This window comes from Cetorhinus maximus, chromosome 5 (genome assembly GCF_964194155.1).
Source record: "Cetorhinus maximus chromosome 5, sCetMax3.hap1.1, whole genome shotgun sequence".
NCBI classification, from domain to species: Eukaryota; Metazoa; Chordata; class Chondrichthyes; order Lamniformes; family Cetorhinidae; genus Cetorhinus; species Cetorhinus maximus.
The window spans coordinates 57,125,963-57,141,628 of NC_135883.1; the positions used below are offsets into that span (position 1 = coordinate 57,125,963).

A 15,666-nucleotide genomic window follows, 5' to 3' on the forward strand; every position below is an offset into this window, starting at 1 on the left:
TATTCATTTCCCCATTTCATCCTCTTGGGGACCAATGTTTACTTTAGCTACTCTCTTCCTTTTTATATTCTTGCAGAAGTTCATTTTGTCCGTTTTCATATTTCTTGCTAGACTCTCATCATTTATTTTCTCCCCTTTTAAAGTCATCATTTGCTGGTTTCTAAAATTTCCCAATCTTCTGACCTACCACTGATCATGATTCCATACTCAACATAATACCTGGCCTGTTCAAACTATTTCTGTATATACAGCCTATTGTATAATGTGGAAAACGTATGATTTTTTGCAGGAGGTAGCCAGTAAGTTTTAATGTGTATTTTAATTATAATTGATATTGAATTTATGAGCTGAAATATCATGTTGGCTCCATGATTCACCACCAATTCAAACTTTGGTGACCTCAGGAATTTAATTTCTCCTTTTGGGAATTTCCAAGTTGATGTAGCATCACCACTGAAATTAGGTTAAGGCGAGCCCACATGGCCTAATAATTAATATTAATTCAATATTCATAATAGTCTTTGACAAAAGTAATTCAGAAAGTATTTTGTTGAGGAAAAAATACAATTTTCTCTGTGTTACTTGTATATCTTTTAACTGGAGGGTTAAATCAGGTGGCACAGGTCTAAGACCAAATCAGAAGCTATTGAAAACACTTGACAGGTCACTAAGCACCTGTAGAGAGAATGGACTAATAATGTTGGTATGGAGCTTGAGTTTCAATCTGACTGCACGTATATTCAGCCTGCTTTTTGAGAAGAGGAAAATTATGGGGAAGTATCTAACAAATTCTAGTTGATGGTGTACAGGGAGAGGGTTCTCTACTGGGTCTTGCTTTCCCTTTGGGCATATTGGACAGGAAAGGTACAGCTCAAAACAAAAACAAAAATACCTGGAAAAACTCAGCAGGTCTGGCAGCATCTGCGGAGAGGAGCACAGTTAACGTTTCGAGTCCAAATGACCCTTCAACAGAACTAAGTAAAAATGGAAGAGAGGTGAAATATGAGCTGGTTTAAGGCGGGGGGGGGACAAGAAGAGCTGGATAGAGGGCCAGTGATAGGTGGAGATAACCAAAAGATGTCATAAACAAAATGACAAAGAGGTGTTGAAGGTGGTGATATTATCTAAAGGAATGTGCTAATTAAGGGTAGAAAGCAGGACGAGCAAGGTACAGCTGGTGGGGTGGGGGGAAGGGATCGAAATAGGCTAAAAAGTAGAGATAAAATAATGGATGGAAATACACTTAAAAATAATGGAAGTAGGTGGGAAAAGAAAAATCTATATAAATTATTGGAAAAAACAAAAAGGAGGGGGAAAATTGGAAAGGGGGTGGGGATGAAGGATGAGTTCATGATCTAAAATTGTTGAACTCAATATTGAATCCGGAAGGCTGTAAAGTGCCTAGTCGGAAGATGAGGTGCCGTTCCTCCAGTTTGCGTTGAGCTTCACTGGAACAATGCAGCAAGCCAAGGATGGACATGTGGGCATGAGAGCAGGGTGGAGTGTTGAAATGGCAAGCGACAGGGAGGTCTGGGTAATGCTTGCAGACAATTTCGATCCCTTCCCCCCACCCCACCCCCACTAGGGCTATCTGTACCTTGCTCGTCCTGCTTTCTACCCTTAATTAGCACATTCCTTTAGATAATATCATCGCCTTCAACACCTCTTAGTCCTTTTGTTTGTGACATCTTTTGGTTATCTCCACCTATCACTGGCCCTCTATCCAGCTCTTCTTGTCCCACCCCTCCTCTTAAACCATCTTATATTTCACCTCTCTTCTATTTTTACTTAGTTCTGTTGAAGGGTCATTCGGACTCGAAACATTAACTGTGCTCCTCTCCGCAGATGTTGCCAGACCTGCTGAGTTTTTCCAGGTATTTTTGTTTTTGTTTTGGATTTCCAGCATCTGCAGTTTTTTGCTTTTATCAAGGTACAGCTCAAGTTGTAGGGAATGCAAGGTTTACTTATCAGTGACACTGAACCTGAGAAAATATCAGGTTTATAAACCCAAAATCATGACACAATTAACATTTTCTCGGGGAGAACAACCTTTTGCCTTGTAAAGTGAGCTGAACTACAAGATTAGAAGATGCTAGGAAGATATGCGAATAAATTTTTCAGGGCTTTGCGATATGCCAAGGACCAAGGCTGTAATGAGGTCTGGAGCTGAGAGGTCCTAGCAGGACCCAAACTGAGCATTGGTGAGCAGATTATTGGTGAGTAAGCACCACTTGATAGCACTGTCAACGACACTTCCATCACTTTGCTAATGATTGAGACTAGACTAATAGAGCAGTTATTGACTGGATTGGACATGTCTTTTTTGTAGAGAGGACATACCTGGGAAATTTTCCACTTTGTTAGGCAGATACTAATAAGCTTACTTGAACAGCTTGGCAAAGATCGTGACTAGTTCTGGAGCAGAAGTCTTCAGTACTACAGCCACGTTGCCAGGACTGTTAGCCTTTACTGTATTCAGTGTGCTCAGGCATTTCTTGATATCACATGGAGGGGATTGAGTTGGGTGAAGTCTGGCATCTTTGATGCTGGGGAACTCAGGAGGAGGCTGAGATGGATCATCCACTTGGCTGAAGATGTTTGAAAATGTTTCAGCCTTGACTTTTGCACTGATATGCTGGGCTTCCCCATCATTGAGGATGTTTTTTTTTTGTGGAGCTTTATCTTCCACTTAGTTGTTCAGTTGTCCACCATCATTCTTGACTGAGTGTTGCAGGGCTATCATTTGACCATTGGTTGTGATATCGCTTAACTTTATTCCACTGTTTACCATGCATGTAGTCCTGTTTGTAGCTTCACCAGGTTGACACCTCATTTTTAGGTATGCCTGACGCTACTCCTGGCATGCCCTCCTACACTCCTAATTGAACCATGGTTGATCTCCTGGCTGATGGTAAAGATAGAGTGAACAGAGGCCTGGCCTGTTCAAACTATTTCTGCATATATGATCTATTGTATAACATGGAGAATCTGCCTGGCCATGAGGCTACAGATGTGGTTCAATATAATTCTGCTGCTGACCACCCACAGTGCCTCATGGATCCCCAGTTTTGAGCTGCTAGATCTGTTCTGAATCTATCTTATTTAGGAGAGTCATGGTGCCACACAACATGATGGAGAGCATTCTCAGTGCAAAGACAGGACTTTGTCTTCACAAGGACTCTATGGTGATTACTCCTACCAATACCGTCATGGACAGAGTTGTGTTTGTGAGACTGCTCGCTATCATGACAGCCAACCTAGAGAGTGCAGTCCCCTAGAATGTAAACAGAGAGCAGCTGCTGCACATGCTTAGTCTGCATGCAGCTGTCTTGACTAAATGCTTTCACACACACAGATGCCAGGAAAATGGTGAGCCCATCAACAATATGTGGCAGCGTCGTGTCAGTTGGCTTCTACATAACAAATTTGGCATACTAACTATTGAACTAACCTGTGAGCAACTAATTGAAAAAACCCCAATCCCACGAATTAGGGAATGCCTACTCACAGAGGATGATTGTTTCACTTTGGAAAAGACCAGGACCTTAGCCATCCAAATTGAATCTGCCATGTTAGATTTGAAGATGTTATACGCAAATGTACCCTCAGGCTCGGGATCGCAGACACAGTTTGCTCAACTGGTTCAAGTGCAAAAGTTATTGACAAACAGACCTCAACAGGCTCATCAACACTTGCCTCATCATGGTCACAAATCCTTCAAAGTATGTCCAAATTGTGGAGGTACCCACAACTGGCATGGTTTCGCAACTGGCATGGGGAAAAAGGTGCAACTCATGATCAAAGATGAATCGCTTTGCAAAGGCCATCGAAGAAGAAGGCTTTGTCAATCCAATACAGGAGGAGTCTATTCCAGAGAGCAAAGTACAACAAGTGCACACTATCATGATCATAAAGTGCTCGGTCACATGCACGGGGGCCATTTTAAGATTTGCACAGTTGGGATCGCAGGTATTTCAGTGTCGCTCATTATTGATGTGGCCACAAAAGTACCCCTGTTGATTGATGAACTCTACAGTCTTTAATTTTTGCCACATTCGCTCCAGTGACAGACACTCTTCAAGCTTATGATGACTCAGTTATTCCAGTTTTAGGAACAAGCATAGTTCCAGTGTGCGAAAAAAATGTCAACCTGGAAAAGTTCATGTTCTACATGGGAGTAAACCTGTTTGATAAGCTTAGCTTCAAACTTGCGGACCCTACCAGAGCACACATTAATGTGGTCAAGGACACAGACTATGCACAACAGTATCCTCCCTTATTCACTGGATTTTGGGAGATTAAGGATATTGTCATGTTCCTTGCATTGAAATGTCAATTTCGTCAGTTTTTCAAAATATGAGACGGTTGCCATTTGCAATCCATGTTGAAGTGTAATAGGAGCCGAAAGAACTTGAAGCAGACGGTATCATTGAGTGAATCAACTCATCTCATAAGAACATAAAAAATAGGACCCGTCAATCTTCCGCCATTCAGTATTACGTGGCTGATCTTGGGCTTCAACTCCATTTTCCTGCCCACTCCACTTAATTCCCTGAGAGACCAAAAACCTGTCTATCCTAGCCTTAAATGTATTTAATGATGGAGTAGCTACAAGCCTCTGAGATAGAAAATTCCAAAGATTCATAATCCTTTGAGTGAAGAAATTGAGTGAAGAATATCTTTACATTACGCAAAAATGGTTAACTAAGACTATCGTGTGTCAACCTTAAGTTGGTCAACAAAACAGCTCCCTGTGTTCCAAGAATTATCGATGGTATTTCATGACTTTTTATGAAATTCGACATCCAAAGGAGTCAACTTCAGATACCACTAACAGACCTAAGCTAATGTCTTACAAGCTTTGATATACAAGAAGGTGTGTTTCAGTACTGCAAAATGCCCTATGGACTAAGTTCAGCAGCTAGCCTGTTGCAGAAGTCCGTGTCTTTGCCTTGCCAGACGTTGAGGGGGCACTCACCAAAGGTGTTATCCATAGTAGGAATAAAGAAGAAATGAGTGGTTATCCTTGGTGCTTGCTTGAATTGCACAACATAATTTGATGCTCAGTAAGGACAAGTGCATTTTCACAGCATCCAAGGTTGGATGCTCAACATCCTCAGGTACAAAGTGACAGTGGTTGGAGTAAAGCCTGTGCATGACAATATCAAAGTCATTCATGTGCTTCCAATCCTGTCTAACACAAAAGAGTTGGCATCGTTCTTTCATACTACCTACTTCTTTCACAAATTTGTTCCTCAGTACGCCAGGATCGTGGAGCCTTTTCAAAAGCTAATGCGCAAAGATATGCAATGGGAATTGACAATCGCACAACAAACAGCGTTTGACATATTAAAGACTAAGATGGCATCTCCACCAGTTCTTGCACACTTCAACATATGTGGAAGCATACATTATAACAGATGCATCAGTAATGCAATTAGAGCTGTAATTTCTCAGTAGATTGAAGGAAGTGAACAACTGAGTGCATATGCATCATGCCTGTTGTCGGCAACTGAATGCAAATACTCCACTGGAGAGCAGGAAGCACTAGCTTGTATCTAAATATTGGCTTATGTACCTCTACAGTAGGAAGTCCATGCTCTGCACCGATCACCAAGTGCTGACTACATTGTTAGCCATATCAGAATCTGATCACCGACCTCCACACATCTACTGATGGTCTGATCGGCTTTATCAGTACAACTTTGAGGTTGAGTATCACAGGTTCATGCAGTTGAGTAGCTAAAATGCTTGGGTGCACTACTATCACAGACAGCATTAGTGATAGTGAAACGACTTGTAACATTGAACACAATGCGATTGTGGTGATTTTGCACACAACCGTGAATCTTGAGCTGTGAGAGGAGTTGAAGACAGAGTTGGCAGGCAATCTATTGTAGAAAGTTGGTGAGTATCTAAAAAAAACTGACTGGCCTCGCAAAATGTGGAAAGAACTTGTCCTGTACTACAGGGTATGCAATGAGCTCGCATTGTTTGATTACAACTATATCACGCGTGGTTATCCCAAAAGCCCCACAGCAACATATGTTACATCTTGCCAATGAAGTACATCTGGGCATCGTTGACATGAAGCGACAGTCCTGTGAAGCAATCTGATGGCCAGCAATAGATCGTAGCACAGAAGAGTTCATTAGAAACTGCCATAACTTGTACAATCAGTGAAAAATTTGCTAAACCATGTCCCGTACCACTAATACCGACTCCACGGCCAACAAAACTATGGTAACAACTCCAAATTGATATTTTTGGAGAAGTGCATGCAGCCCCTCTCACAATCAATGTTTTTTGTTTCTTTTGCAAATGTCTGGAAGTCGCTGCAACATATTTCATAACCACCACTTCGGTCATTGACATTCCTGACAAGTTGTTTACAAAGTGGGGGCCTATTACTACAGACAAAGGACCGTAGTTTATTTCCAGTCAGTTCACGGACTTCCTAGCAAGCTACAGAATTCACCGCTGTCTGACATAACGTTACAGCCCACAAGTGAATTGCCTCTTCTCTATCATGATCTAAGTAGATCAAGCAGATGCCTGGTATCAACGCTTATCTCTTGGATGATATCACCAAGTGAACTGAAAGACGCTTGATCGTGAGCAGATCTGGAGATCTTGATGATTGGGAGTATGAGGATATATTTTCTTTTCTGATTAGTGGTCTCAATGTTGATCATCTACCTTATCAAGATGCTTGTGCTGAACCACAACCAGGACTTGGTTGATCTCAGTTCTGTCATAATAGACCACCATATTTTCAAAGATTATTTCTGTACTTAAGAAAGAAACTGACTTTTCTGCTCTTTAATTTTGAATACCTGGACTCTAAGAAGTTACTCAAATTACATGCGTTTGATGCTTTATGAAGGTTTAGTTCAGAATAAGCTCCTTAGTCTACAAGGGGGAAAATATGTTACCTTTGGGAGACTGCTCACTATACTGACAACCAACTGGAGAGTGCAGTCCCCTAGAACATAAACAGAGGACACCTACTGCACATGCTCAGTCTGCACACAGCCATCTTGAATTAATGCAGTAAAGCACACACAAATCGTGAGTCTACCTTTAAAAGGCGTGACTGCCTTTAAAAGGCGTGAACTTGGCGACCTGAACTTTGAGGGGAACTTGGTGGTGAGTGTATAGAAACATGCACAGTGCTTGCGAGCATCGTCCGTAGGATGTTAAGGAAGAGGTGCCACGTATTCGTGGGGACCATGGGCAAGTTGCTTTTACCCTGCTGGCTTTCAGTGCGGTGCTGGGGCAAGGGCTCCAACATGGGTCAGGCTGGGGGGTGGGCGGTGGGGAGGTGGGGAGGGCTGGTGCAAGGCAGCACAGATTGAAGGAAATACGCAAGTACATGTCTGGGGGCTTGGGGGCAAGACAGCACAGACCAACAGAAATACTCAAGCACATGTCGGGGGTGTGGGGGGAGTGGGGGCGAGGGAGGCAGCCACGCACTTGGAAAAGCTTGTCAAAAGTGAGCAATCTTCCGCAGCTGAGACTGTTCAGCAGCAGCTCCATTGACATGCTTGGAGTCAGGTCTCTGAAGCAATTCTGCCCACTCAAGCAACACAAAAGCATGAAACTGCCACCAAAAGTTCCAGAACTTTTCACCCCTCAGGTGCAGACTGTAAATTAACATGCGTTTTAGGGGGCAGCAGAGCAATTGGCTGACTGGGCAAGGGACAATCCCCTTGTGAAAGGTGGCCATGGCATAGTCACTGGTGGAGGCACTCACTGCCCCTTGCAAGGTCTTTATTATGGTATTTATTATCCAGCAGTCCTCCGAGTGCCAGAAACCTGGAAAGTCCCTGCCGCCGCCTGCTGTGGATCAGACAGTGCGATGTGCTCACCAGATTGTGACCCCAAAGCCTTCTAGGACTAGGTCCCACTGAGGTGTGTCTCCCTGTGCTGGTGAAGAGTGTGGGTGAGCGCTGTGATAGGTCTTCAGTTAGGGTGCCATCAGATTCTTCTTCCAAGGTGTTTTTGAGGCTTGAGGTGAAGACTTGGCTCGTGGACCTCCTCGGCTGCTTCCCAGATGTGCCTGCAAAAGCAAGGAGAAATAATTAGTTGGTGGCAGGGGACTGCAGACCTGGGGAACTGACTAACAGCAGGGTTGACTGATGGATGTTATATTGCTCGATCCTCACTTGGTTGAGCATCGCTGACCTCACCGTCAGCACAGGAATGGCCCTGATCATCGCTGGCCAGCCGGATGACTCTATTTTCAAAGTCTGTGAGGACCTTGATGTCAGGCGTTCCTCCGCCAGTCTGCGACCTCTCCCTTTTGTTGTGTGCCAACTTTTCTTGCATGAAGACTGATGGAGAGAGTGTAAGCAGGACGCCTGCCAGACCAGATGAGAAGGATGCCTGGCATGTGTGGGTGGTGAGTGGAGCCATGGATGGGATGAGAACACGATCTGCAGGGCAGATGAGCTTGTGTATGAGAGAGCGAATGGTGATGTCCCTTGAACCGGCAGAGAGTGAGATCCCTGTGGATGTGATGGGTTTGTGAGTGTGTGAGTTGAGGGTGATGAGAGGAGTGATGTACCCTAGTGGAAGGGAAGAGATCATTCATTCTCTTTCGGCACTGGGTGGCTGCCCTCTTTTGCAGGGTGTTGGCGCTGACCACTGCGATTGGTGGACGCTGGATTGGTGACCTTGCTTGTTGGTCTTTGCCCAGAGCTGAGGTAGAGGTCTTCACGGTGGGCGCCCGCTGCATCTAGTAGATGCCCGAGGGAGACGTCACTAAATTTGGGGGCAGCCATGACTTTGCAGCAGCTTCCGATCCCTTAAAGAATACTAGCTCTGTGCAGGGGCACTCTTTAAATATGGCGCCCAGATTACTGACAGCCTGAGGTGACGGCGGGGCAGGTGAATCAGAAGTTGCCCCCCCCCGATCGATCCAGCATGTTTCCCAGGAATTATTAATGAAGTGGGATGTGCCGGGGCATGGGACGCTATGGTATGAAACACGCCATCGCGGCCTCCGGGTAAAACATCCTTTTTCCTGCCCGCTACTGCACTTTGTGCCATTCTGGGACGATTCTGCCCTAACTTTTTATTCCATATTTATCTAATTAATTGCAATTAAATTCCTCAATTGCAATGGTAGTCGGCAACTTGTGTCTTTGGAGTATTAGTCCAGTCCTGAGTTCTTAGTCCAGTAACATGATCACTATGCTCCTGTTCCTGATGAAGATAACCATTACAGATGGAGTGGCACTGTTTGAAGAACAGTGTACCTGATGTACTGATCAAGATTCATCTCCCAACCACTGAAGCTAGGACGATTGATCATTTATGCAATTGCTGCTTCTAGGATCACACTGTGTGCAAAATAGTTTCTACTGTCACCTAAATAGCAACACATCAAGATTATTTGTTGTATATGAAGTGTCTTGGACTATTTCAAGGGATGTAATAAAACATATGTTAAGTACAAGTTTTCTTTCTTTGAACTGGCAGTTCAAAGGAACTGGGAATTCTCAATGAGTCTTATTTTCCAGGCAGTTTAATTGTTGCTGAGATGTGTATGCAAAATAGCAAGGTACATTGTCAGAAAATACTGTCTAAAGGATAAAACTTTGAGGAAAGCTGCAATGGTAACTGGCATTGTATGTCAGGATGTTAATGTGTAATTCCTCCTGAAGGTATAGTAACCCCAGAGCATTTCAGCCTGTACTATCAGGAACCAGACAGAGACTTAATCCAGTTATGGAGAGGAAAAAACAAAGGGTGAAAAATAATCCATTGTTTTACAATGCAAGGACTGGCTGTGGTTTAAAAAAAACTGGAAATTATATTTTTGTGTTCCATTCTTGATATTGTAGAGTGTTTTGGTTATTCTTTTGGGTTCTGCATGACCTGTGTGAGATTTATAGCTTCCATACCGCTGCATCAATATAAAATTAGTCTTATAAGATAAAGCCATTTCACTGCTTCAGGGATATCATCTTTAGTTTGGCAATTTGAATGCGTGCATTGCTGAATTGCTGTTTGCGTACCTTATACGTGACTATAGCACTGTACATTGCAACAAATGACTATTGAATATTATATGCAGCAATATGGTCCATATTGTTTTTCTGCTTCAGGCTCTCCTTTTTGTAACCATTCCTCATTCGGCACTGCATATTTTGCAGCTATGGCTAGTCTAACGTGATAACCAACATCAGTCTTATTGTACAATAAAGCTATTTATTGATAGCCTGGCAAGTGCATTGCCAGTAAAATTTAGAATATAAAATGTTTAAAAGGGATGTAAGTTTAAAAATTGACCTGTCACTTGTGTCTTGCTGCAGAAATTCAACAGAAGGAACAACCCACCTTTTATAATTGTGTATGTACTACTAGGTCAGCATGGCTTTATAATGCTGATTCCACCAACCATAAAACCATAGGGCAGGCCTTCCAGTCTCCCCTACTCCCATTTTGGGCAGTGCACTGCTCCTGTCCAGAAAAATGACCCAGGGTCTCTCCAGTGGAGGCTGGCTTCTGACTGGCCTTAGTTTGAGCAGAAATGGCAGGAGTGTGAGGTGCAGACAGCCTCCTTCGTCGGGGGAAGGGGAGGCGGGGGGGGTTGGGGGTGGGTGGGAGGGCGGTTGTTAGATCTTTTTTAAAAATTGGCCTAGCCTGAAGTGTTTGGCCTGCCTTCAGGATGCCTCTGATTGGAGGGACAGGATCTAAGAAAAAGCTTCTCATGCGATAGATAATAAATCTCTAGTCTTGGCCGCCTATTGAGAAACAGATGCAGTAGCTGCTTCTTGAAGTTGACTTTGATTTTTTTTTGGAGACATATAGTTTCATTTATTGATTTGGTGGCATTATTTATTTCCTGTGTTATTTATTGTGCTTTTTGTACCTGGGCAGTGATTTTGTTACTTAAATTATTGACAGCAGAAAGTGAATGTTCAGTGTTGAAGTCTCAGCAGCAAGCATTCCAAAATTGTTGCGACCAGCTGATGTCAGTCTCAACTTGGGATTAGTTACTGGTTTATGGAATTGAGATGTTTGAGTAAATGCATTTGTTTCACCTGCTGATTTGTGTGATAATCTTTGTGGAAGATAGACCTGTCACATCAATGAATAATAATAATCTAATGTTTTGAGATGATCTAGGTAGTAATGTTGTTTTAGCTATAAGAAATGGTCATCAACCTAATCTACATACATAAATGTACTTAACCATCTTGTCAATAACTGTTATTATGACTATAAAGCATACAAAGCAAACTGTTCAAGTGTATGAAGGTAGGACCAGGTGTTTTGAGTTTGAATTGGAATCTGACCTATTTTTGTCTGTCAATTAACCATGTTTAATGCATTTTTATTTTATTTTCCTTAGCATTAAAATTTCGATAAATAAAGTTCTTTTCAAAGGTATAGTTGTCATTTTATCACTTGTGAATTGATTTTCTTCCCATTCCATGTAGAATTTTTCATTGAGAATTTTGTCAATGACGTTATATGACCACTCTCAAGAAGAATGATTAAAGGGGCCTGGGATGACTCTCCTTGTGGGGAACGTAAAATTCTCTGCTTGGTGATTCCCCGTTACAACTGAGACCAATACATCTGATAAAGAGAGTACAGGATTAACCCAAGCACTACTATTTTGTGGCACAGAGTGTGGGGATTCTAACAAATTTGAGGCAGGATTTAGTTTCTCTCTTTAAACGGGCCATGTCCTTGTTAATGACATTCTTGAGTAGCTTGGGTGAAATGTATATTGGACGTGCAAAAGAAATTTTGGTGTACGGGGTGAATATTTAAACTTTAGTAGACCATTTTGCTTTTTGATTTCCAAAATGACAAATGGCCAGAATTTTCAGCAGGAATTTAAAGAAAAGTACAATGACAACTAGTCATGTGTTCCGAGTTTTTAGTTTTTTTAATGGCCTTTCTTCGTTTTTTGAATAGTTACAGGGACCACTTTAGAATTGTTGTGTGGGAGTGGAATACAAAATAAAACATGATGCTTGATCATTATTAATCAATATATGATTCTCAAGTACAACTCCAAGTTACAAATCAATTACAAAAAAGTGATTTTTAAAATTTAGCTCATAACTTGAATTATTTTTGTTTTGAAGGCTAATCAGGCTGTCGGTATTTCCTTGGTTCTAATCAAGCAGAATCAATACATTAGTAGAGGCGTTCTTTCTTGCACAAAATTATTGGGGAGTTGCAACTGAATGAAGTTTAAAGCATAATCACAAACATTGGGTGAATATCAAACTTCCATTGATGAAACACTAAAAAACATCTGCTTTGTGATGTGCCAGGAGTTAAAGATTCATATACTAGTTATCTGGCTTTCCAGGGATAAGTGTGCCCATTTGTATGAACTGCACTGTAAGGTTTATTAGCCCTATCATCCTTGATCATCTTCAATAAGGTACCAACTGGCTCTATATTATAGCAATTTATGTATTCCTGGGTCTGTCTCCAAACAGCAACTTCCTAAACTGAAATCAGATGCATCAGGAAGAAAGACTGGTGGGTTTAATGTCTCAATTAAACACTGAAGCTGTTAAGAACATACAATTTGAAAATGCTTTGAAGTTGATCTGTTGTGCCTTTAAATTCTTAGTTTAAAAAATTTATCAGACAAACTAAAGCTTGCTAATGTATTACTAGGTCAAATGAACTGCAGCCAAGCAGAAGGTGAAGAGAGGGCTATACCCACTCTAAATGTAGCATTCAGTCTTATGCAGATTAATTAGGTAGAGATTTACAACAAAAGGTTCTTCCTTGATGAATTCCTATTCTATTTCACCAAATTCTCTATTCTGCCTCTTAATATTTTTGAACTTATCAAAGAATTCATGGTATTAAAACAAGAGCTATGTTAGTTCTTAATGTTGCGTCAATATTATGGCACATATTCTCCTTTTGATGTTTGCAGTCTTGTACTATTAATTATTCTCCCCCCCCCCCCCATTTCCTTTTCTTGCCTCTCTTGCCACATCATACATAACCCACATCCTCAGAGGCCTTCTTCCTCTGATTGACACTTTGGGCGGAATTTTCCGTGTCCGTTGGCGGCATGCGTGTTTGGCGGCGTAAGCAGACAATATGGCAAAAAGGCCTAAAATTGGTTTCACAATGCCGTGAAACCAGTTTGCAGTCTTCCACTCTGCCCATCAATGGTGGGCTGCGTTTCCTGCCATTGGACATTGGGAATTTCATTGTAATACATTTGTATATCATTATAGGCCCAGCTCACTGGAATAATCCCCCCATGCTGGATCATCTGAGCACCAATCAGGCTGACGTGTTTCATAACTGTACATAAGCAACGTGTACCTGGTGAGCTGCACTTCACTCGGGACTTTGAGGTTTGTTTGCCTACCTTTCTTCAGGCAGCACTTGCAGTCTTCAGCTTCACAAACAACACCAAATCATTTTTATGGGGGCTCACAGGCAGGTCTCTACCTACAAGTCCAGTTGTAAGGTGGGGGTGGCTTTTCAATGGCGGCAGGGCTAGGGCTTGCTTGGGGAAGGGGGAGAAGTGGCCTCAGGCAAGGGAAGAGACTGCAAGGTGAGGGCTGTACTGGGGAAGGGTGTGCATGGGGGCACATGTTGATCTGTGCAAATGGCCTCAGGATGGCAAGGGCTAAGGAGGCAGTCTCCAGAGGAGACGAGGCCAGATGGAGATGTGAGGGTGTGTGTGAGAGTGAGTGACGATGTCCCTTGAGCTGGCAGTACATGCGATGCCAGTGAATGTGTAATGGGCTTGAGTGTGTGAGTTTAGAGTGTTGAGATCGTTGCCTTAACCTGGAATGGATGAGATAATTCATCCTCATTCTGCATTGAATGGCCGACGTTTTCTATGCAGTGTTGGCACTAATTACACCGCCATCGTCTACCAAGCTAGAGTGGTGAGATTGCTGGACTTCCTATGGCCAGAGGACATCACAGCAGGCCTCCACGGCAACCAAAAGACATACCAGGGACGCGTCACTGAATCGAGGGGCTGAAAAAAAGCTTCTTGCTTTTCAGGGCCATGTCTTATTTGCAACAGCCCTGGGCTGGAAGCACTGAGATGTGTGCATGCGACTGCACTTTAAATATGGCACCCGGCATTAGGAAGCGGCGAAGTTACGGCGTGGCGGGCATTTGAGAGCCCGCCTGCCATCGAAACGGAGTGTTTCTCTGCAATGCATGATTTCTGACGTGGGATTGAGGTGATGTGGTGTGAAAAGCCGCCATTTCGGCAGGTGGGTAAAATGTTCTTTTTCCCACCCGCTACCGTACTTAGTGCAAATCAGGGACAATTCTACCCTTTGTCTCTGTTCATCATCACCCAAAGTAACAGGGCCGAGATTCAAGACTCAATGCAATTGAAGACCATGAAATGTTGCTGCTTTCTGTTACTCCTTGAACTTGAGACTGTTTGAAATATTGGGCGGAATCGTCCCAGATTTGCATCTAGTGCAGTAGCAGGCGGGTAAAACGACCTTTAACCCGCCAGCCACAAGTTTTTCACGCCGTTTCATTCCGCATTAATTATGCATTCCTGGGAAACACGTCATTTCCATGGCAGGCAGGCTCTCATTCGCCCACCATGCCTTCACCTCACCGCTTCATCACACAGGGCGCCACATTTAAAGTCCAGCGGTGCGCACACCTATCAGTGCTTCCAGCCCACGACTGCTGCAAAGAAGATACTTTTTCAGGATGGGCCTGAAAGGCAAAAAGACTGCAGCTCTCAGGTTCAATGACGCGTCTCTCCTGTGCCTTTTAGATGCAGTGAAGGCTCGCCATGATGTCCTCTAGCCCCCGCTCTGGCACAGGATGGGCAGCAACCTCACTAACCCGGCCTGGGAGGCAGTGGCAGCAGTGATCAGCACCAATGCCTTGCAAAAGAGGACAGCCACCCAGTGCCAAAAAAGGATGAATGGCCTTATCCATTCTGCCAAGGTAATTCATTCTTCTCATCACTCTCAACTCACACACTCACAAACCACAGGACGGTCTGCACTGAACCATGCTGGAGCTGTTGTCCTCGTGAGCTGCCTAACTAGGGAAGTAGAGAGGGTTTTAAACTGAATCGTGGGGGCAAGGGATCAAATTTGGGAAGATGTGGTAAACCAAAGAGTAGGCACAAGGCAAAAGAGATAGGTACTACTATGGGAAATGATAAACAGAATGACAGGAGGAGACAGAGAGCACAAATTTAAGAGTAAATCAGCAGAAACGGCTAGACGCTACAAAAATAATAAAAGGACAAAACTAAAGGCTGTATATCTAAACGCATATAGCATTCAAAATAAAACAGATAAACTGATAGTGCAAATAGAAGTAAGTAAGTACAGTCTGATAGCCATTACAGAGACATGGCTACAGGATGACATAGATTGGGACCTGAATATTGAAGGGTATGTGACATTTTGGAAGGACAGGAAGTTAGGAAAAGGTGGAGAGTGGCTCTGTTAATTTATGATGGTATTAACACATTAGAGAGGGATGACCTAAGTTCAGGAAACCAGGATGTAGAAGCATTTTGGGTTGAGATGAGGGATGATAAAGGCAAGAAGTCACTTGTGGGAGTGGTGTGTAGGCCCCCTAATTGTAACTACACAGTACACAGTAGGAGAGAGTATAGAAGGAGAGATAATGGGAGCTTGCCAGAAACGTATG

General features: G+C 43.0%; 1 protein-coding gene across 3 annotated transcripts in view; it reads left to right on the top strand.

Annotated features, from left to right (window-relative positions):
• The window catches only part of LOC144680659 (uncharacterized), a 256,221-nt gene that overhangs the window by 48,336 nt on the left and 192,219 nt on the right, over positions 1 to 15,666 (top strand). The window contains exon 3 of one of the 3 annotated variants that reach the window (XR_013576597.1): positions 12,114 to 12,200. The exons of the other annotated variants lie outside the window; for them this stretch is intronic. The gene's annotated coding sequence lies outside the window, so the exon portion shown is untranslated. Of the gene's footprint in view, positions 1 to 12,113; positions 12,201 to 15,666 lie in introns of those variants that run through there. 3 annotated transcript variants of the gene reach the window in all.